We start from the raw sequence: 24997 nt of genomic DNA, 5'->3' as shown, positions 1-24997 counted from the left end.
TAACATTATTTAAATTAGCATATTTTAAGAAGTATAGGAAAGATATTTCAATTTATAACTTTTAAAATTTTTATTTTATTTATTTGATAAAGGATAATAACATATTATTTTATATTTTTTTTTCCAAGGAAAAAAAAATCGAACTTTTTTATAAGGAATAAAAAAGTTACAAAGCATATGAGTAAACATTCTGCAAAATCTGCATGAGAAGGAGCATAAACTCCTCTGTGTAATCAGCAGCATACCTACAGAGTTCTATAAACTCCTGAACCCGGCCTGTACAGCCACACCATGGACACTGTAAACAAGAAAGTCTCAAGGAACCTGGGTCTCCTTTCGAAAGGAAAACAACCCATAGCAAGGACAATATACACAGATCACTACACGCTCTATCAAAACAGAGCAAAACAGAAAAAACAGAGATAGACACAGTTTTCATATGCCACCAGTATCATATAAAGCCGCTGATAAAACTAGTGCATATATATATAAAGGAAAAAACACATTAAGTGTATGGGGGGAGATCCGACACACGGATCTGGTCCTGGTACTGTTCTGTTATTCTCCATGCGCCCACAGCTTGCTGCAAACCATCTTTAGAAAACCTGTCTGCCTCTTCATTTCTGTCCCTGTAAATGTGATCAATGGAAAAAACATTAAACTGCAGCTTTAAATTTTGTATTTCTTCTAATAATGGCATCAACATATAATGCTGGCATCTATATTTCCCGATGACCCAGTTTACAACATTCAGCGAGTCTCCAAAAATCTGAACTGCAAGGATATTTTTGTGAATGAGCCAGCAAAGGAGTAATTTTAAGGCTGAGAGTTCTGCAAAGTTATTGGATCCTATCCCAAGTCCCACAGAGGCTTTAAGCGAGTGAGAAGGGCTAATGTGAATAATAATCCCTGCTCCTGTGATGTTATTTTGGGCTGCCCCATCAAAGAAAGCCCACGGAATCCCATCTCTAATATGAAACTCCCTCCGATGTTCTGATTTTAAAGGACCTTCCGGCTCAGGAATGTTGTCGAGAATGGCAAAGCTTTGGATTGCAATGGCTGCCGCTGGGGTGGATTTTTCTCTAAAGATACTTCGATTTCTGGCTAACCAAATGCCCCAACAAATAATGGGGGGAAGGTTTCTCAGATTCTTCTCATGAAAATGGTTCCACCAAAATTCCCAGGCATTGGACATAACTTCCCCCTCCCACCTTACTTTGACATTCAAGAGCTTTTCCGCTTCATACCAGACTTGCCTTGTAAAAGGACATGAGAGAAACAGATGCGGAATGGATTCTGAATCAGCAAAACATAACGGGCATCTGCCAGGACCCTGCTTAAAACGAGATTGGAGAATCTCCCATGAAGGGATCTTATTTTTTAAAGCACACCAGAAGAAAATCCTAGCCTTTTTGGGACACTTCAGCTTGAACAGAGGCTTTGCCCACCAAACAGGAGGGTCCCATCCTTTTTTCTTCATCAGAAAATTATACCCAGCCTTAGGAGAATATAAACCTGTCTCAGAATGGGCCCAAACCAGGGAGTCCGGTCTGTCCTTTAATCTGACATTTGATCTTCTAAGCTCCTGAAGAAAAAGCTGCCATTCATTCCTCCATATGGGATCTAAGCCTAAATCTTCTTCAGTTTTCCAAGACTGCCCCCATATAGATGACTGCTCCATATTTGCTATCTGATTTAGGCTTTTGATTCCTCTATCATCCAGATGAGTAAGCAAATCAGGGGGTAGAGCAAAACCTTCGCTACACCCTACCCACGGATCCCTGCCAATCCTCAAACTTTCACCATTCCCAACCCGCCAAGCCAAACCTTGTTCAATGACTTTAAAGGCCTCTGTAGTGGCTTTCCAAATAACAGAGCAATTCCTTCCTTTTTTGTTTGGGCTCCTAATCCAGTCTTCAAGAGGAACAGGGTCAATATATTTCCTCTTTACAACTCTAGTCCAGAGATTCTCCGAATTTATAATTCGCCATCCTGATTTTGCTGCCAAAGATTTACTGAAATCAAAGGGACTTTTTAAACCCCATCCACCCCAGTCTTTTGGTCTAGCAATTTTATCCCAGGCCACCCACGGGAGAACAGTGTCCTCCTTTGACCCTGACCACAGGAACCTGCTACATATCTGTTTGATTTTATGGAGAATCCCTTTGGGGATCCAAGTCAAAGCAGCCCAAAAAACCGGAATAGCCTGAAGAACAGAATTTACCAGAGTAAGTCTACCTGCCCGCGATAACCACTTGAAACTCCAATGGGAAATTCTTTGTTCGATCTTTGCCACCAACCAGTTCCAGTCCTGTTTTTTGTAGGAGGATGGCTTTAGCCAAAAACCAAGATATTTGAACGGCTGCTCCATATTACAGGTTCCGAAGGGCAAATAAGAAGCAATCAGGATCTCCTCTTGTCTACTGAAACCTTCGAATATTAATTGGGATTTCCTATCGTTTATTTGAAGCCCTGTAGCTTTCAGGAACAGATCAAGAATGATTTTAATCTCTTTAATTTCATTTATGGTCCCACTTGAGAATAATAGAATATCATCGACAAAAAGAAGATGAGTAATGAACAAATTAACAGCAACTTCCAAACCTTTGATCAAACCTGATCTCTTGGCATTTGAAAGCAACCTACTTAAACCTTCTGCTGCCAGGAGAAAAAGCAGAGGAGATAGAGGACATCCCTGCCTCAGTCCTCTTTGGCTTTTAAAAAATTTGGAGGCAGCCCCATTTATCAGAACAGCAAAACTTACATTTGAGATGCATCCCATGATCCAATTTATAAACTCCACCTTAAAGCCTAGATGAGTCAAGAGCAACCTTAGGTAAGTCCAACTGATCCTATCATATGCTTTTGAGAGGTCGATTTTAAGCACAGCCCCCTTTTTGTTTGTTTGCCTGATGCTGTGAATAGTCTCCTGAGCTACCCCGATAGCTTCATGGATTTGACGACCGTCCAAAAAACCAAATTGCTCCTTTGAGATACATAAGGATAGAATAGGTTTCAAACGGACCGCAATGATTTTTGCAATAATCTTGTAAATTGTATTGCACAGCGAAATAGGCCTGAAGTCTTCAAAGGTTTCCGGGTCCTCTTTTTTTGGGATGAGAGCAATGAAAGTTGAGTTAAAAGGACCATAAATTTCTCCTTTCTTCCTTGATTCCTCCACTACTTCAGTCAGTTCTGCCCCAATTGAATCAAAAAAAGGGAGAAAAGCTCGATGGTCCAACCATCTGGCCCCGGACTTTTATCTTTAGCCATAGATTTAATAATACTTTCTACTTCCTCCTTAGTCACTTCTCTGAAGAGGTCTTCAGCATCCTCCTCCTCCACAAAGCGGGGGAAAGCTTGGGCTGTTCTGATGATTTCAGCTAAAGAGATCCCCCCAGGATCAGAGAAGAGGGATTGAAAATGTCTCTTACCCATATTTGATAGCTCCTCAAATGATGAGGCCTCTCTACCTTCAGGGTCCTTCAGCTGCCATATGGTATTTGCATTTCTCCGTCCCTTTGCATAATTATGAAAAAATTTTGTGTTTTCATCCCCCGCTTTCAGCCAGATAGCCCTACTTTTCAATCTCCACTCCTCTTCTCTATCCAATAAAATCTTTGCTCTACTCTTTTCTAGAGCCAGAATTCTTTCTTTTGACTCCTGGGTTGCATAAGCATCAGCCTCTGGATCTTCTAACACCCGAAGGGCCTCATCAATATTGACCAGATCTTCATTTTGTTTTTTCCTTCTAGCTGAGGCCCATTCGATGGTTGCTCTCTTAAGTCTTTTTAGGTTTTCCATGAAACAGGCTCCTTTATTCTCCACATGACCGATGCCCGAATGTCTCCAAGTATCTCTGAAAAGTTGATTGAAAGAGTCCTCCTGTAGCCAAGAGGCATTAAATTTGAATGGAGCAGCCGGCTTAGGAGGGGGATTGGAGAATTCTAGCAAAATAGGAAAATGGTCCGAATTCCCCCCTTCACCCACCCATTGCCTGAATAAAGGTATATTGGATGACAACCTTTCACTGATGAGGAACCGATCCAATCTTTTTGCAATTCTATCCTCCCCTGTTCTTCTGTTCCTCCAAGTAGGTTTAGCTTTTATGATATTGACATCAATCAACTTATGTGAGCGAAGGGCATTTTGGAAATAATCAGTCAAAGGATCTTCCCTCGCAAGAGGCCCCCAAGCTTCAGCTAAACCCAGGGAGAAATTAAGATCTCCCCCGATTATCAGGTTTTTATCCATTATCAGCCCCTTTGAAAGGAGATTGTTCCAGAAAGAAACCCTTCCCTGACATGGACCATAGACATTGACAAACAGAAGGGGAAAAGCAAAATCAGGGGAAATGATCTCCAAACCCAGAACATTTGGCAGACCCCAGAAATTTAACAACTTCAATCTCCCTTCCTTAAAACCAATAGCAAGCCCTCCCGAATGACCTGAGGCGTCAAGAGCAAAGAAAGTCCAACCCGGAAAGGAGGAGCGAAGGGCAGCTTCAATATCAGTACTTTTGCCCAAAGTTTCTTGAAGGAAAACAATATCCGGGTTGTGACGAGAAATAAGGTCTTTTAAAGCCAGTTTTTTGGGTTTACTGGCTAAACCCCTGCAGTTCCATGAAAGACAAATCATTTTTTAACTGCCTCAGGGGTTTTAGCTGCTCTAAGCGCCCCAGGTATCGACATTTGTTTGCCATCAGCCACATCAAAAATTGCTTTTGCTTGGGCTTTTGAGAACAAAGATTTTCGACCTCTACCTTTTTTGGATAAACTCTTTGAAACCTCAGCCCCTAGCCCACCTACAGGCTCCATAACTTCATTCGGGCAGACAGACTTCTTACTGAGAGATCTAAGGTTATAATGACAGACAGAAGAGGAAGGACCCGGTCCCTGACTTTTCGGGGAAAAAACCTCACAGTTCAGATTTAAGGAGGGGATAGCAGCTGAAAGGTTTTCAATGTTTTGCATAACATCATTACAATTATTTAACAGCGGGCTGCCCCCGACGATTGTATCAGAAGAAAAGGGAGAAAAGATTGGGGATGACTGCTTACCGGATGGGTCACTTTCAGGATCGGAGGCCGGATCAGCAAGAGGCGCTTCCAAATGCGGCTGGTCAGCTGCAGCACGGACCGGGTCCCCGTCCTCCCGCGGTTCTCCCTCCTTTGACTGATGAAAGGGATCTTCCATAGAAGTTTCATTTGGTGAAGACCCCGCCACTGGTTTCTCAGCATTCCTCAGAGACCCCTCCCATTCCTCTTCTTTGCTTTGAGTCCTCCTTCTTCTCTTCCCCAATGGGCAATCCCTCGCCAGATGCCCATACTCGTGACAGCGGTGGCAGCGAAAGGGGAGAAGCTCATAGTCCAGAGGCTGTTCGAAAACAAATTCCTTATACTGCAATGTAATTGATTCTGCCAGTCCTTCTTTCGGATTGAGTCTAACCAAAATCCTTGCCACAGCTTTCTCATAGGTATGGAGAAACGATCTATCAGCGTCCAGATAAGTGCCCAAGAGATTCCCTATTGATTTGAAGACAGAATCCACCCATAGAAAGGGGGGCAAACTAGGAGCCCTGACCCAGACAGGGAATTCTTCAACCTTTTCTTTCGAGGCATCGAAAAGGGGGGACCATCTTTTGAAGAAAACAGGTCGATTCCCGAAGGCCCAGTTCCTCCCCTCGACCCATTCCAGCGCCTCCTTACTGTCAAAACTAACCATAAACCAACCCTTTACCAGAGTGTTGGTCTTGAAAGAATTTGCCGGGGTTTCCAACCACTGGCTCTCCGCCCACTGCCTTAAGGATTTGCCTGAAACAGGGCGCCCTCTTATTCTGCCCACAAGAGTACATTCTGCCACAACTAGGACATCCTCCACCTGCACGTCCATCCCAAGTACCAAGTTCGCAAAACGCTTCTTCTTCAGTGGTTTAGCCTTCTTCCTTTTTTCCCCTGTCTTCTGTGTTTCTGGCTCAGAACCCTTGACTCCGAAACCAGGGTTTTGGTCCCCTTCCACCCTTTGCGAACCACATCCATTCACTGCTGACTGATCGTTCCCAGATCTGGGAGGGGATTCAATCAAACCTTCAACAGGACTCCCCACTTCTCCTTCAACCGAGGTCCCATCCTCTATCACCTTTCCGGTACCGAGGGAATGAGCAAAATTCCCCTGATTTAAACCCTTACCAAGTCCTGCAGAAAAACCCTCCGCCCCTACAGACTTCTGAGATGAGTCTTTTGAAAAGAGAACCCTGTTAACAGATGGCGGATTGCTTTTTCCGCCCACCTCTTTCCCGGCAATTTGGATACCCCCAACAGGCCTCCAAATCCCTATATTTTGAGCAGAGCTAATGATGTCCTCAAGGCCGCCAGACGGGCAAAAAACTTTAGAAGGGGAGAAAGACTTACTGTTGGGTGGGGCGATAACCTTATCCCTCCACGCATCTAACTTTGCTTGAGCATTTTCCTCCTCAGAACCCTTGCCGATATTGCCGAGGCCGCCTGAAAGACCCCAACTCTCGTCCCGTAGACCTTTTGTGGTTCGCGGACCTCCTGCCGAGAACAATGCCGACGCATGACTGTCGAGATGCCCAAAAAACTTGCCAATATTCTGCTCAGTGATCTCCTTTCCCCAGACCGAGAGTATATCCTCCGGTGTTGGGTCAAGCTCCACCGTTTCATTTGAAATTACCATAGTAAAAAACACAAGAACCCCGTAACAACTGCCACCTCCTCGCAACCGTTACCCGGGGAGAACGCTGAAAACCGCTTGCAGGCAGGGAAGTTGACCTCAACGAAAGGAACAGTCGTAAAAATGCCAAGAAAGTTTGCGAAGGAAAAACCACCAGGTAACAAAACCCCACTAAGCCCAAACGGGAACGGGACCCGTCGCCAGACTGCAAACGGAATTTTTAATCCAGCTGTCTCCTTTTCCGCTTGCCTACCAGAAGACAGCCTCGTTTAGACTGCCAGCACCCTAAGCTCCCGTACCTGCGTGTCCTTACCTGCGCTGTCTGCATCACCTAGGCCTAGGGCCTAGGGTTCCCGGATCGAACCCTACTCTCTCCATCCCCTTGTGTATGTGTTCTTATACAAGCTCTTATTTGAAATCTATCCTTCAAAATTGTTCATAAGGCAAACACTACTTGAACTACATTATCCTCCAATAGTATAACTCTTAAATATGTCCTACCAAACACATGACCCCACTCCCATAAGTGTATCCTTGAGAATACGAAATAACATATTATTTTATATATTTTTGAAAGTTATTATAATTTAGAAGGAGTTTTTATATATTTTGAAAGTTATTATAATTTAGAAGGAGTTTTATTAATTTAGAAAAGGATAATGTGGTATACGACAAGTTATTCATGTTAGAAATACTTTCAAGTCTTATTAGAAAGATTCAATGTTTTATTTATGAAAATAATTATTTTAATAAATATAATAAAAATTAAATTACATATTTTTAGATTAAATTATAATTATAATAATTTTATTTTTAAAATATTTATTATTTTTATTATTAAAAATGAAAAGAAAATTAGATGATTGGAGAAATAATTAGCACAAAGAATTAACGAAGTGGAGTTGGGTTGTTAATCATAGTTATCTTGACTATGTTTCGTGTCTCTCCTCGTACTCTCTGCCGCGTCCATCCAATTCTTTGTAGGTGCTTCCAGATCTGTTGCGTCATTTTTTTGTTATCATCATGGTTCACTAGTATAGCTTCAACCTAGTTCTCAGTGGATGAGTCGAGGGTGTGGAGGGTCAGTCGAATTTCAGCAGTGTCATCCTCCATTTCGTGTCTTTTCTCACTAGGTCTGTATGCCCTATATTTAGATTTGTATGGATAGTTTCTCTGCTCAAGATTGCATATGCACTATATGCATCTACCTAATATAATTTTTATTTTCATTAATAAAAATCACAGGTTTTGTTCTCTTAAAAAATAATAAAAATGAAAATTGAAATATATCTCCCTTAATACAAACATACATAATTTATATTTTTTAATAATTAAAATAAAAATGTATCTTTTTAATATAAACTTGATATTTTAATTTGAAAAATAAAATAAACAAACAAGCCTATAGTATGTAAGCAACTTAAACATGTCAATTATTAAAATCTTAAAAAATATGATGAAAGGAGATACCATTTGATGTTTTACTTAAAATGATAGATAAAATACAATGTATTAGAGGTAGATGAAGGGTGTCATTATGTTATAATGACCTAAGTGGGATTATATTTAACTCATGTTACAAAATTTAAAAAAATTGAGCAACAAAATTTGAATTTAAGTTATCTATATATATATATATAATATGAAAGTCCCTAACATGAAAACACTCTTCAATTAATTAGTCAATGCTTATTTTTAGTTTTTTCAAAAATATAATATGACAAAAATTAAAAAAACATATATGAAATATCACAATCAAATAAAAGATTATAAATTCTTAGATATATTCTCACATCATTAAAATATTTCCAAGCAAACTTTAATTGATATTTTAAGTAAATAATTTTTTTTTATTAATAATTAGAGTGTAGATTAACTCATTCACTAAATAGAAGGTTTTAGTTTGGTTGACATTGAAACTAATGTTTAAACCATCATTTTAAAAGATAAGTGGATAAACACTATTCCCATTATGAAATTTGATTCCTACATCTCAAATTGATGAGAATCCAAAAGAATTGAAGATATCTTAATTAAGAACCAAAGTAATAAATTAAAGTTAAGACAATTACATTACAAGATAAACGAACAAGCACCACTAATCTAGGTGGCTCCAGAAAGGCTCAAAAATCAAAATTTTCAGATTTCGTCAAAACTAGGGCCAAAACGTAGAGATCGTCATCTTGATTCAAACGATGCAAACAAAACTCAAACTCGAGTTCGTATGCTCAAGATATTCGCAGTCAAATTTTTGGTTAACTAGGCCCCACTGGCTAAATTTAGTAGAGCGGCAACTAAAATTGGAGATCATACTAAATTTTGCAGGGGCCACTAAATTTGGCAATTGTTAACTAAGCAATAAAATGGCACTTAACTATGACAGTTTCTGGCTATTGGGGAATGGCAAAATTGTCACCTACTTAATTTTCCTTCTTACCCTTAAAATCTGGCAGAATGGTTTGACTAATTTGTGTATTTTTTTTTATTTTTTTTTTAAACAAACAAGGGTGACGGCCACCACCCCTACCAACCCTAATACACACACACATGTACAACCCAATGGGTCGCACCAAATATGATATGGGGTTGGCAGAGATTGAACCTGCCCAGCTAGGTTGGCCAGCCCGCCCAACGAGCGACCCCAAATAAAATAAACACCAAAATAAGAAATGCCAAAAGATTGATGTGGGAAGGTATTGATCTCGTAACACACAAGAACCAAAAGCGCCCTATTCTTAGATTTTCAACCAACGTGTCAACAAAAAGGGATTTGTAAAATTTTCACGCTAGGGCTATTAAAATTTAAGATATTTCCCATTCAACAAGGGGAGCCGAACAGAGGACCAAGTGAATCCGAGAGACAGAATGGAGGCAACACGAAACCTGTGGTGTGGAACCTTGGTGCCTATGACCAGGGCACAACCTTGATGGCACAAATTTCTAGACAAATTCTCAGGGAATCTTTGCAGGAATATTTTTTGACGTTGTGAGCAATCTTTAGATTCCCTTGGAGCCAATTTTTGAAGGTGTCAGATTCATGCCAAGTTTATACTCAAATGAACTAGAATTTTTCCAAGAATTTGATGGCGTGATTCGTTTTCTGATATGAGCAATGGATTTTTTAGAAGCAGAATGTGGGGGGTAGAACCATGAAGGTGGAACCTTGATGCAAGAATCTGCATGGAATTTGAAAGATTCCCTAGAGTGCTGAAATTGGCAGTCTCAGAACCAAACCAACTTTATACTCATTTGACTTAGTTTTTCACAAGGAATGTGATTGTGTGATCATTTTCTTTATTTGATCAACTAAATTTCAGTCAACCCACATAAGAGAATCTTTGAGATTCACGGGGGAGCCCATATTTGACAGAGATAGAAAGGGGTCGAGTTTATACTCATATTTCATAACTTTTAGCCAAGAATTCAACCGTGTTGTCCATTTCTTCAGCAAAGTTGTGCAGTTTCAAGCAATCCACAGACTTGGAGGTATAAGATGCATTGATTCCATGTCTTCTTTTGATTTTTACTGAGATGATTAATTGTTTTTGAGATCCTTGTTTTCCATTTTGTTAGAGGGTCCTTATATGCCACTTCATGTGAGAGTTTGATATTTTTTCATGTTGAAAGAGAGCTTTTAAGAGTCATAGTTCTTATAGAAAAACCTCTTGTGGAAATACATGCCACTCTAGTTAAGGGAGTTATTCTTTGTATTGACAAAGAACACATCATGCACTCATCATCATCTTGCAACATTTAATGAAGCAACCTCCCCACTCTTGACAGCAGACCCGGAGACAGACCCCACACTATGTGAACTTCGTTATCATATCATGTGTTTATGGTTGTTCATGATTATTTTTTTTGTTGTCTCATGTTGATGGTTTACTGAAGTTGTTTAGTATATGCATTGTTCATGATTTCACAAGAAAAATGTAAGTGTTATAAAAAGGTCCTGTATGATGGGGATTTTTGTTTGAAAGCATTCACGAAAATTTCTTGGATCAAGTGGTATCAGAGATGTTTGACCTTTTTGTTAGGGATTGTGAATTGAGCATGCAACAAGAAGGAAAATGGATGGTAACAAAGCTCTGTACGAGTCTTTCTACAGGATGGAAAACATGGTAGATAAAATGTATGCAGATTATGAGGAGAAAATGGAAAAAGAGGAACAAGAGAAAGAGAGAAAAGAAGACGATGTTCCATCTCCATATTCAAGTGGATATTCTTCTTCTTCATCTTCTTCTCATCATTCAAATGAAGAGATCAACCAGAGCCTTAAAGTAGATAATTCTAAATTGAGGAGACTTCTAAAAGAGATGAAGAGGAGAAACAGATATTGTAGCTTCAATTACTAGCCATGAAAGAGGCCTTAGAAAATTTGAAGTGCAACGAGGCTTAGAAAAGCCACCATCACCTGCTTCAAAATCAACAACTGAGGTGAACAGTGTTTGTATTTCTTTAGTTTTGTTTTCGCGTGATGTTATTTTTGTTGGAAGCCTTGAGGTACCCATTTCAGGAACCGACATGAGACTCCTTAACAAGATGGGGTATAAAGGAGGAGATTTGGTGTTAACGGCCAAGGAATGACTTAGCCATTAGAGGTTGTACAAAAGCCTTGATTTGAAGGATTGGAATACATTGAAGGAGAATGTTTGAAGGCAACAAAAGCAATTAGTACTTCACATAAATAATCCAAGCCATTGTCAAAATCATCGAGGGAAGAGGATGTTGAGACCACATCCTAGTCTTCCCATGACAGTGAACATTGCAATCACCAGGTTTTCACCAGAGACAACCAAGAAAGGTATAAAATGTCTTGATATTCTAATGTTTCTTTTGATTACAAATAGATTGTTAATGATGAACGAAATTTGTGGCATATAAAACAATGTATGTTGTGCGCTTCTATAACCATGTTGCTGCCAAGTGTTGGAAGAGGATGGAAACACGAAAGAGGATAAGACGTGAAAGGCTTTTTTCACATCAAGCATGTTTGGAGGAAGAAGAATTTTTGTAGTGATTGCAACAGAGGTGGACATCAGAGAGCCACACGTTGAGAGCTCCATCTAGAGTAGTGTCTAAAGAAGGACAAAGTGCCTATGAAGGAACTAGCTGGTGAAGTTGTTCAGCAAGTGAATCAGCTACAGGGAGATGAGCCATTCACTTTGTTGAGTGAGAGATGGTGGTATTAGAGATAGTAGCTTGTCATGGTCACATTTTATAAATCACATGTTGCTAAATGATTTTATTTAAAGTGATGAAGTGTTTTCCATCACTTATGAATGCAACATGATGATGTTTTTATCCTTTTGGTGATAGTTTGGATATTTGTTTTTGTTATGAGTTTGATGTAAACTTGTACCTGAGTGTGTTATAAACACTTGGAAAGTATTGGGTTTTCTTGGGTCATGTTTTTTCTTGTAAAAAAAATCATGTATTTTGCATATTTTACTACTGGTTTTCATAGAGTACATGTGTTGGTTTATCACTTATCGCTAAAAGTACAAAGGTGAAGGAGAAGGAAGTGTGGCCTATTAGGGAACTTGTCGTGTAGATGAGGGAGTACAACAAATTGTAGATCGTGTTTATGCTTTTGGAGGACCAAAAGATCCTTAGTGGGGAGGAATGATCCAGGTGGCTCCCTAAAGGCTCAAAAATCAATGTCTTCAGATTTCATTGAAACCAAGACCAGAATGTAGAGCTCATCGTCATGATTCCAACGATGCAAACAACACTCAAATATGTGTTCGTATGCTCAAGATATTTGCAATAAAAGTTTTGGTCAACTAAGCCCCACAGACTAAATTTAGCACAACACCAATTAAAATTCAAGGTCCAACTAAATCTTTTGGAAGTCACTAAATTTGGAGGCTATTAACTAAACGAAAAAATGGAACTTAATAGCGAGGGTTTCCAATAGTCGAGAATGGCGAAATTGTCGCCTACTTAATTTTCCTGGTCAACCCTAAAAATATGGCAGAATGGTTTAACTGATTTGTTCATATATATATGACACAACCCAATAGGCTACACCAAATATGATATGGGGCTAGCGGGGATCGAACCTACCCAACCAAGTTGGATGGCCCGCCCAACGCGTGACCCCCAAATAAAATAAATGCCAAATGATTGACATGGGTAGGTATTTAACTCGTAACCCACAGGAACCACAATGCCATCCCATTAGGCTCTATAAAATATGTCTGTGAGGGCTATTAAAATTAACATATTTGTTATTCGACTAGGGGAGCCAAACATAGCACTGAGCGGAACTAAGAGATAAAACGAAGGCAGCGCGAAACTTGTGGCATGGAACCTTAATGCCCATGACTAGGGTGGAACCTTGATGGCACAAATTTAGTGACAAATTCTAAAGGAATATTTGCAGGAATATTCTTTGATGTTGTGAGGAATCTTTAGATTCCCTTAAAGCCAATTTTTGAAGGTGTCAGATCCATGCCAATTTTATATTCACATGAACCCTAATTTAACCAAGAGTTTGATGGTGTAATCTGTTTTCTGATATGAGTAGTGGATTTTTCAAAAGTGGAATGTGGAGGGTGGAACCATGAAGGTGGAACCTTGACACATGACTCTGCATGGAATCTGAAAGATTCTCTAGAGGCCCCAAATTAACAGTCTCAGAACCATGCTAACTTTATACTCATATGACTCAGTTTTATGCAAGGAACGTGATGGTGTGATTAGTTTCTTCATCTGAGCAGCTGAATTTCAGTCAACCCACATAAGATAATCTTTGAGGAATCTGTGAGATTCTCGGGGAGCCCATATTTGACCGAGACAGAAAGGTGTCGAGTTTACATTCATATTTCATGATTTTTCGCCAGAAATTCAACCATGTTGTTCATTTCTTTAGCAGAGTTGTGCATTTTCAAGTTGTCCCCAGACTTGGAGGTATAATATGCATTGATGCCTTGTCTTGTTTTGATTTTTGTTGAGATGATGATTTGTTGTTGACATCCTTGTTTTCCATTTTGTTGGAGGATCCTTGTATGCCATTTCAAGTGAGAGTTTGATATTTTGTAATGTTGAAGGAGAGATTATATGAGTGATATTTCTTATAGAATAATGTCTCGTGGAGATACATGCCACTCTAGTTAAGGGAGTTCTTCCTTGTATTGACAAATAACACATCATGTACTCATCATCATCTTGCAACATTTAATGAAGTGACCTCCCCACTCTTAGAACCAGGCCTAGAGACGTAGCCCACATTGGGTGAACTCCATTATCATATCGTGTTTTTATGGTTGTTCATGATTATTTTTTTCTTGTTTCATGTTGATGGTTTACTGAAATTGTTTATAATATGCATTTCTCATGATTTCACAAGCAAATGTAAGTGTTATAAAAAGGCCCTATATGATGGGGACTATTTTTTGAAAGCATTCAAGAAAATTTCCCAGATCAAACACATGTATGGAGGGAGTGAGAATCATTCTATTGTATGTGTGTTACAGATATCAAATGTTGATACAACCTTAATTAGAGATCCCATGTCACTAGTGAAATCTCAATCTCAAGGTCCATGTGGCATTACAATTTTTTTTTTATAATAATATACTCATTATTTCATGTAAGTATGATATTCCATTGATTACCCAGGGCCCATTTAGTGTCTTATATATATTCATGACAAATAAGGGTTTTATTATCACAAAAATTGTACATAATTATGAAATCCCTAATCCACAAGGTACAATCCAAAGGGAAACCTCTACGAAGGTGTCCACTATCACCTCAACAACTTTATGCTCCTTAGAAATTCTCTCCTTTGACTTGAGGGTAGCATCCCCAGCCTGATTACTAATTCCACACAATGAAGCATAATTTGAAGTTGAAATAGCCGTAATAAAACAAGGTTTTAGAACTTCTTAGAATTTTTAGATTACGTGATGGAAGTACATAGAGAACAATGTCAAATCCAACTACGGAAATAGAGCGAAGGTGAATAAAATGTCATTTAGTTCAAGAATAAATCCCCCAAAGAGTTGGATTATTTCCTTGAATAGTTATGGTTTTGAGACTAGAATCACAAGGCTAAATATTTTTTCATTTAATTAAGTTCAACAATGAATTAAAGATATAAAAGAAGGGGCTTGAATGGAAGATAATATTCACCATCCAATATCAACTATGACATGATGAAATCACTTAATACTTCCGAGGAACCATAAATAAGAACAAATCATGGTATTATATACTCACAAATAAACAAAGAAAGGATGAATAGAAACCCTAAACTTCTTTCTTCCAAGTGATAAAGTTATCCTTCAAGGGATTGATCTTGGAAGGGTTGTAAAAGACTTGAACATTTCACCATTAATATTCTTGCATCAAATAAATCTAGGTATGAAAATCTTCAAGAGTTGACAAATTCATCCATAAACAAAGAACCCTTAACACCATAAATACTCCAAGAAATCTATATCAACTAAGATGTAGTGAGAGAGATCTCCAATATCCAACGATGAGTAGAAATGAGGAAGTGTGTCTCTTTATATTGATGGTGCTAACTTCCTTTTACAGTAAAATAATAATATATCATACTTCCTTAGATCTAGGCTAACCGAATTAAAATTACAACTAAGCAATCTATCACAACAAAAAGATAAAAGTGGTTAAGAAAGATATACAATAAACATGATGAAGTAAATCCCAAAAGTGAGGTCCTCTCCTCACACTACAAGGAAAAGGCCTTCTAGCAAAGGTTTTTGTAGAAGCCCCTATAAAAATAGCCCAAAAATATATTTCTAGTGGAGATCACTAGAGGAGGTGGGCGAGCGGATGTTTTAGTGGATGTTTTTTGTATGGTGCATCTAAAATATACAAACGCATTGGTGCTTTACTATCCATACAGACACCGGTGTTGCATATAACATGGTGCACTATAGAAAAATTATTTTTATAAAATAAAAAAACACATTGTGCTAAATAACACAATGCACCGATGCTTTCTTAGTCGACAACACTCGTGTCCTTCATATACTAAAATTCCCTTGGTGTATAGTTGTAAGGACCACCGTTGTAGTTTTATATTTCAGAAAAATGTGGTGCTTCCAAGAATACCTCGGTGCGGTTAAAACATAGTACCATAGTGATACCTGTTAGCTCTGCTATGTCCTTCAGCAGTTGATGGATCAAGTATAGGTGTTGAGTAGTGTTGGTTTGGTTGAAAAGGCGGCAGTAGCTTTTATTACTTTCTCCTTCATTTTCCCTCTTCACCTTATAGCTCCCACATCCTCATGTCCTCTTTCCCCTTGAGTCCTCATTATTCTTCTTTAAGCCCCTTGGTCCTTGTTTTCCTCTCGTAACCCCGCATCAACCGTTAAATAGGCTTTTGGGCACTTTGTGTGTTATAATTTTATTTAATCCCCGATAATTTTATAAACCCCATATTAATCTATTCTTGCTTTACCCCGACACTATATCCCTAACCCTTGATAACGCGCGGATGAAATAAAAACATAACCTGGCGAGACCCTTACCTGTCTTTTCACCTGTCACATCAACCCCGGAGCACATGTTCGTTACCTCGACCGTCTGATCGCGCCCGCTTCATCATCCAACGGTGTTCACAAGCCTTCACCCCATTAACCGCTCGTCCGTTAAGCAGCGGGGAAGGTTGTTTCACGCCAGACCTGTCTGCCACGCGGCATAATATAACTTGATCGCACGCCCTCATACAGAACCCGCCATCACCTGATAAGCAGTGAGGGGAAACCGCCCGCCCGCTATACCGCCGAACCCCCCACTCGTTAACAACCGTGCATCTTCTGCCCCCGATCACCATCGAGTATGCCCGATGGTGATCCAACGGTCCTCATTGCAACCTCCCGATAGCTCCTCCCGCGCAATCTTCGCCTTTATGATCCAATGGCTCGGATTCATTCCTCTGTCTGTTCTACCTCTATGTCTTCCATTTCTCCCGCCAGTTTCTTGTGTAGTCTTCGTGTTTATGGAAATCCCGTGCACCTGAATAAAAGGAGTTCATGGTTCAATTCTCAGCGCATTCAATCTCCAACCACTGCATTCAAGAGACTGGTACCTCCGAAGGACAAGAAGGACCACCTTGAGCAGATAAAGGACTGCAGCAATTATGGAAATGCATTCAAATCATATTTTACCTGTTCAGGAGTACATCAAAGTATAGAAAGAGCCATTTTGTTCATTAAAACATTCAGATTGTAGCAGAAGACCCATATCTAACTGTAAATGCAGTTGGTGGCCAATTAAGACACCTCCACGCATAGCCTAGCAGAGTAATTTTGTAAACAAATTCTATATATACCCAAAAAAAAGATGTAATCAGGTTGATGAATGTAATTCTTGTGTAAACTTCAACTTCTGGAGACTGTAACTATTATGAGACCTGCAGCTTCTGGTCTTCATTTCCAGCTAATACAAGTTCTTTTGTTGTTTATTACTCACTTTCCACTTCTTCTTCTTTGTTCCAGGCTGAGCCTGTTTTGCATTATTTCATATGTTATTAATTTTTAGCATTAGAGGGGCTGTCATCCCACCTCTGTGTTAGGGTTTAGCATGCATCATTGAATTTGTTTGCAGGTTTCTATTGTTCTAATGCCAGAGAGCTATCATCCTGTCTATGTATTAGAAAACATATTTACAGACCTTTAAACTGGTTGCAACTGCCCATCACAGGGTCCTGTGCATCTGCTGGTGTGCTCAGTGTTCTCCATCATCACATTGTCTCTAAAACTGTGAGTAATTGGTGGTCTAAAGCCTTGTAGTCTGGGGGTGTTCACCCATGTCTGGGGTCAATCATAGTGGAAGTGGTTATCTGGCTTGAATATGCAGCATTTGTGTCATTCATCCACCAATTTATCCAACTTTTTGTTGAGTTTGTAATGTTCCTAAGCATCTCTGATATACAACCTAGGAGAGTTTCTTGGGGTGATAAAATTAATTGGCACCGTTTTCGGGGAGAGGAGAATTGAAGCTCAGCTTCCCTGGGACAATGAAACAGCTTCAAGCTTTGATGACAGACAAGGTTTGAACACAGTTTCTGGTTGTAATCATCTGTCTGGTGACTCCATTGGAGGAAGACCATCATTTGGCGACTCCACATTGAAGTTCTGGCTCAGTTTGTGAGACACACTTGAAGAAATCCTCAGAAATCTCCAGCTGAACCAGTGCCTGAACCTGAGAGGACTGTTAAATCAAAGAAAGCTTCACAGAAAGGGGCATCAGGATCAGGTAAGCCTAAGAAATCTTACTCATCTCTGAAAGATAAAGTTATTGCTGAAGATTTACAGTTTGAAGATTTAGATCACAGCACTGATAATAAGGAAAAACCTTTAGAGATTAGTTCAACCCCTTGTTTAGTTAGTTCCCCTTTGAATTTCAGTCCAAAGAAAGCTTCCCATTTAGTCCAAAACATACCTTTTTCTCTACCATCCATCACATTACTCCCTACCATTCAATTTGCTAGCATTCTTCCAAATATTCCAAACATGAAAGGACAGCAAGCACCTACAAGGATAGAAAGAATTGTAGCTTCCAGATATGGACCATTGGTGTTGCCTATCCCTTTAAATCCTATTCTTGTGGGAGAATATCAAAAATATATGCCTAAATTCACTGGCACAGAGGGAGTAACAGCGGAAGAACACCTAGAATCTTTTTACAGTTATGCTGATAATTTAGATATAAGTGAAAATGATGTGTGGATGAGAGTTTTTGTCCATAGCCTTGATGGAGAGGCTAGGAAGTGGTTTAGAGAATTACCCCAGAGATCTATAACAGATATTGAAGCATTAGATGATGCATTTTTGAAGTAATGGGGAGATAAAAAGGACTTGTTTTATTACCATACTGAGTTTGGTAATCTGAAGAGGGAAAATGGGGAGTCAATATCTGATTTCAATAAAATATTCAATCGTATGTATAGTAAGATACCAGCTGAGGTAAAGCCTACTCCTACCTATTCCAAACTCACTTATGCAAATGCTTTTGACTCTGATTTCTGCCTATTATTGAGAGAAAGGAGATGTGCTACGCTGGCAGACATGCAGGATGTAGCCCTAGAAGTAGAATCCAATATCATGGCTGCATAAAAGCTAAAAAGCCAAGTTGATAGAAGGAAACAGAGAAGTCAGGCTTCTACTTCTTTTGCATCATCTTCAGAGCCTAAATTAGATAAAATGACCAAGATGATAGAGTCATTGGCTGTTGAAATTTCTAAGTTGAAAGTGGAACAAAATTCAGGGAAAACAAGGCAGCAGAACACATTTTCTCCAAGAAATCCAAATCCTTTCAGAAGAGCAAATGAGCAGTTACAAATAATGCAGAAGAGTGAAGATTCAAAAGAATATCAGAGAGTAAAAGCTCCTTTCCAAAATGTAGTCATGGAGGAAGAACAATTTGAAGAAGATGAGGATCAAATTCACTGCATGGAAGATAAAGGCAACGTTGCATTTTTGACATTAGCTGAGTATGAACAATCATTGATGTAGGAACAAGACAGTCAAGAATGGGATAGAGGAGTTGTTCTACAAACTGGTGAAAGGCAGCAGAGATATAATCTGAGGTCAAATGCAAATAATGTCAAGGAGAATCTTGCCCAAAGGGCTGCTATCCAAACAGAAACACAGAATATCAAGCAAAGAAGATCAGCAGCTGATCCAGTCATCCTCAAAGCTCCAGTTCAAGAGGTAAAAAGTTCTGATAAATCATCTTCTTCTTTCAGCTTTGAGTCAGAAGTTCAGAAATTGAAAATATTTGTGCCTCTGGTTGAGTTGGTGAAGAGTGAAGTATTTAGGAAGCCTGTCCTTGAAGCCCTTGAGCTAGAAACCAAGCAAACCTCCACTGACTCTGTTAATTTGCAAGATGACAAACCTACCATTATGCTCAGCCCTATGATTGAACCTGTTGATAATAGTTCTCCATCTTTTTATGTCTCATTGACCGTTCATGACAAAATCCTCCACAATTGCCTGCTAGACATAGGCGCTAGCCACAATTTGATCCCTAAAGCTGTCATGGAAGAGTTAGGCCTTGATATCACTAGACCCTATCATGATTTGTTTTCTTTTGATTCAAGGAAGGTGAAATGTCTTAGGTTGATTAAAGATCTGGCCATTACCTTAACTCAGCTACCCATGAGGAGTATGGTAATGGATATTGTGGCAGCAGATGTCCCTCCTAAGTTTTGCATGTTGTTGTCCAGAGGGTGGATTAAGAGACTAGGTGGGACATTACAAAATGATCTATCTTATGCCACTGTTCCATTGTTTGGAGGAGAAAGCAGGAGATTGTACAGAGAGGCATAGTTGGCATACATCATCAGTGATGAGAAGAATCCTACAAATCATCCTGATTTTGGAGCATGCATTCTCCAAATAAAAGAGTCTCAGAAGGCTATAATGCAGCTCAGGAAACCAACAAGTCAGGCCAAAGAAGAGCAAGGAAGTCAGGTTTAGGGGATGTTATTTGATGGGGCATGTTCCAAGGAGACTGCAGGAGCAGGGGTGGTGCTAGTATCTCCACAACAAGAAAGCATTCAACTATCTTTTAAGCTGGTATTTCAAGTGACAAATAACATAGCAGAATATGAGGCACTGCTATTGGGCCTTAATGCAGCCAAAGATAGAGGAATCAAGAATTTGAAGGTGTTTGGAGATGTTGATTTAATTATACAGCAAGTAAATAAAACATTTCAAGCAAAGCACCCAAGGCTGAAAGCATACAGAGATGAGGTATGGAGAATCAGAGATTCCTTTGATTATTTATGTATTTCATATATTCCTAGAGCCCAAAATCATCTTGTTGAATCCCTTGCTGTCTCTGCTAGTCTATTTATACCTCCCATGACTCCTAGACTAGTGTATGAAGTGAAAATGAAGTACAGACCTTCCTTGCCTGACAATGTCCACCATTGGAAAGTTTTTGAAGATGATGATGAGATAAATAGGCTCTTGCAAGTCATTGATGAGTATTCTGAGATGCAGATTGACTAAGAAAATGATGCCTTGTTAGAAAAGCCCCAGTCCCAACCTAGAAATAAAATTGGTAAAGACAGCATAATCCAGCTTCCTAGTAACCATATTCCTAAAGGGTCTTATTCCTCTTGAAAGACTGTTTGACCAAAATGATCTGCCTTACAAGGCTGCCCAAAAAGAAGACCAATTTGTAGTCTGTAAGCATGATATAGGAAGTCCAGGTCAGCCTAGGTATGTGACTTTGTCCACTCATTTGTCTGCTGATCAAAGTGCTGAATATTGCAATTTAATGAGGCAATTTACTGATGTGATTGCCTGGGAATATAGTGACCTGAAAACATATGACAAGAATATAATTCAGCATAAAATTCCTCTGGAGAAAGACATTGTTCCTTTCAAACAGAAGTTGAGACCGATAAATCCTATGATTCTTCCTCTAATTGAAAAAGAAATTAAAAAGTTGTTGGCTGCGAAGATCATTGTCCCTCTTAGATATTCCAAATGGGTAGCCAATCTAGTGGTGGTGAGGAAGAAGAGTGGAGAGATCAGACTGTGTGTTGATTTCCGAAATTTAAACAAATGCTCAAAGAAAGATAACTATCCTCTGTCCAAGATGGAGCATTTGCTGCAAAAGGTCTCAAGAGCTAAAGTGATGTCATTTTTGGATGGATTTTCAGGCTTTAATCAGATTGTTGTGCATCCAGATGATCAAGAGAATACTGCATTTACCACTCCTTGGGGTACTTTCATGTCTGCCAAAATGCCATTTGGATTGATGAATGCTGGAGCTACCTTTCAGCGAGCTATGGATATAGAATTTGTGGGAGAGAAGGACAAATTTTTGCTTATCTACCTTGATGATATAACAGTTTACTCCAGTAGCCATCAAAATCATTTGCAGCATTTGAAAAAAGTGTTTTTGAAGTGCAGGAGGTTTGGAATATCAGTCAATCCCAAAAAATCTCAATTTGCTTTAAAAGAAGGCAAGCTGTTAGGACATGCTGTGTCTGCTGCAGGTGTTCAGATTGATCCAGAAAGATTGAAGGCAATACAGACTTTGTATGTTGTTATATCCAAGAAATATATTCAGTCCTTTCTAGGCAAAATTAATTGTGTAAAGAGGTTTATTCCGAATTTTGCAGAATTGGTAAAGCATGTTACCTCCATGTTGAAGAAAGGATCAGAGGTAAGATGGACTGATACAGCAAGGAAATCATTTGAGTCAATTAAGAAAGCTATTATGGAGGCTCCCACATTAATCAGTCCTGACTACAACAAAGAGTTCCATATATTTTCTTTTGCCTCTAAAGACACCATTGCAATAGTTTTATTGCAGCAAGATGAAGAAGGTTTAGAACATCCAATGGCTTTTTTCAGCAAGAACTTGAGGGATGTTGAACTGAGGTATGATATTATAGAAAAATAGGAATATGCTCTTATCAAATCTTTGAAGGCTTTCAGAGTTTATATCTTGCATTCGAAGATAATTGCATATGTACCCTCTGCTGCAATAAAAGATGTTTTGACACAACCTGATGTTGATGGAAGAAGGGCAAAATGGATTGCAAAGATGATAGAATTCAACATAGAGCTGAAGCCCACCAAGCTGGTCAGAGGTCAGGGTCTTGCCAAATTATTAGCTGAAGAAAATTGCAGGTCCTTAGATATTGATTTCCTATATGTAAATGCAGAAAATGGTCAGGCAGAAAAGGAAGAAACAGCTGAACCACAGAGGAAGCAGTCAGTGGCCGAAAATCTAGCTTCATGTAACTAGTATACTGAAATAATTAATTTCTTGTTGAAGCCAGAGATCCCTTCAGGATTTACTCAAAGTCAGGCTAGAACTTTAAAACTTAGAGTAGCAAAGTATTACATCAATGAAAATCTGCTCTACTGGAGGGATCCATCTGGAATATTTTTAAGGTGTTTGGACAGAGAACATTCAAAAGAAGCGATGCAATAGTTTCATAACAGCATGTGTGGAGGGCACCATTATTGGAAAACTACAGCCCATAAAATTCTCAGAGCTGGGTACTATTGGCCCACTTTATTTTCTGATGTGTTTGCTTTTGTTAAATCTTGTGAAAGGTGCCAAAGATTTGAAGGAAAATAGCAGTTGAAATCCCTGCCCTTAAAACCAATACTTGCAAAAGGACCTTTTCAGCAGTGGGGTTTGGATTTTATTGGAGAAATCAATCCACATTCCAATGGCCAGCACAGATGGATATTAGTAGCCACTGATTATTTCACTAAGTGGATTGAAGCAGTTCCTATAAGGAAGGTTGTCACAATGTGGTCATGAAGTTTTTGATAGAGAATATCTTCAGCAGATTTGGTTGCCCACATAAATTAAGTACAAATAATGCAGCAGCTTTCAGGGCAAAAGAATTGGTGGAAATGTGTGATTCAATGGTTATTAAGCTTGTTCATTCCACCTCATATTATCCTCAAGGAAATGGTCTAGCAGAAAACTCTATTAAAAGTCTGATCAGGATAATTAAAAAGCTGCTAGAGGACAATAAAAAGAATTGGGATTCAAAGCTCAAGTATGCACTGTGGGCTGACAGAGTGACCATTAAAAAATCCACAGGCAATTCTCCTTTCAAGCTGGCATATGGCACTGAGGCTGTATTTCCAATTCAACTAACTATCCCTGTGGCAAAATTCCTTCAAGCAGAGCAGGATAAGGAAGAGGACATGGCAAAGAGGATAACTGATTTAGTAGAAATACATCATATTAGAGAACAGCTGGTTGAAAAAGTTGCAGCACATCAGAGAAGGATCAAGGAAGCCTTTGACAAAAAGGCAAAAACAAATAATTTTCAGATTGGTGACTTCATTTTGAAATGGGATGCACTTAAGGAGAAAAAAGGAAATCATGGGAAATTTGATGCTTTCTAGACAGGGCCTTTCATCATTTCACAGGTTCAAGGGAATAACACCTTCATACTAAAAAGTATGGGAGGAGAAGCAGTTTTTGATGGTCCAATCAATGGGTGGTTTTTGAAAGTTTATGTTGTTTAAGGTCTGTTGGCCTTAAAGGCTGTAAATATTTTGTTTTTATCAGTTTTTTGCAGGCACATTAGACTCCATGCCCAATGGAACACTAGGAATTTTGGTTAATTTGCCTTCAGTTGGAAAGGCAATGGTCTGCAGGTTCTTGAGACCTCCCAGGGAGGATCTCATCCCCAGAAGGAGCCAGTGTTAGCTCTGCTATGTTCTTCAGCAGTTGATGGATCAAGTATAGGTGTTGAGCAGTGCTGGTTTGGTTGAAAAGGCTGGCAGCAGCTTTTATTACTTTCTCCTTCATTTTCCCTCTTCACCTTATAGCTCCCACATCCTCATGTCCTCTTTCCCCTTGAGTCCTCCTTATTCTTCTTTAAGCCCCTTTGTCCTTGTTTTCCTCCCGTAACCCCGCATAAACTGTTAAATCGGCTTTTGGGCGCTTTGTGTGTTATAATTTTATTAAATCCCCGATAATTTTATAAACCCCATATTAATCTATTTCTTGCTTTACCCCGGCACTATAGCCCTAACCCTTTATAACGCGCGGATGTAATAAAAACATAACCTGGCGGGACCCTTACCTGTCTTTTCACCTGTCACATCAACCTCGGAGCACATGTTCATTACCTCGACCGTCCGATCGCGCCCGCTTCATCATCCGACAGTGTTCGCAAGCCTTCACCCCGTTAACCGCTCGTCCGTTAGGCAGCGGGGAAGGTGGTTTCCCGCCGGACCTGTCTGCCATGCAGCGCAATATAACTTGATCGCATACCCTCATACGGAACCCGCCATCGCCCGATAAGTAGTGCGGGGAAACGCCCGCCCGCTATACCGCCGAACCCCCGCTCATTAATAACCGTGCATCTTCTGCCCCCGATCACCATCGGATCTGCCCGACGGTGATCCAACGGTCCTCATTGCATATTCTTTGCCACCTCCCAATAGCTCCTCCCGTGCAATCTCCGCCGTTGATTTTTATGATCCAATGGCTGGGATTCATTCCGCCATATGTTCTACCTCTATGTCTTCCATTGCCTCCCGCTAGTTTCCTGTGTAGTCTTCGTGTTTATGGCAATCCCGTGCACCCAAATAAAAGGAGCTCATGGTTCAATTTTCAGCGCATTCAATCTCCAACCATTGCATTCAAGAGACAGTGTACCTCCGAAGGACAAGAAGGACCACCTTGAGCAGATAAAGGACTGCAGCAATTATGGAAATCCATTCAAATTATATTTTACCTGTTCAGGAGTACATCAAAGTACAGAAAGAGCCATTTTGTTCATTAAAACATTCAGATTGTAGCAGAAGACCCTATCT

This window comes from Pinus tabuliformis, chromosome 1_2, assembly GCF_031772625.1.
Source record: "Pinus tabuliformis cultivar Carrire ecotype Pingquan chromosome 1_2, CPIR1, whole genome shotgun sequence".
Lineage (NCBI taxonomy): Eukaryota > Viridiplantae > Streptophyta > Pinopsida > Pinales > Pinaceae > Pinus > Pinus tabuliformis.
The sequence above is the reverse complement of the archived record's forward strand: the minus strand, read 5'-3'. Positions refer to the sequence as shown.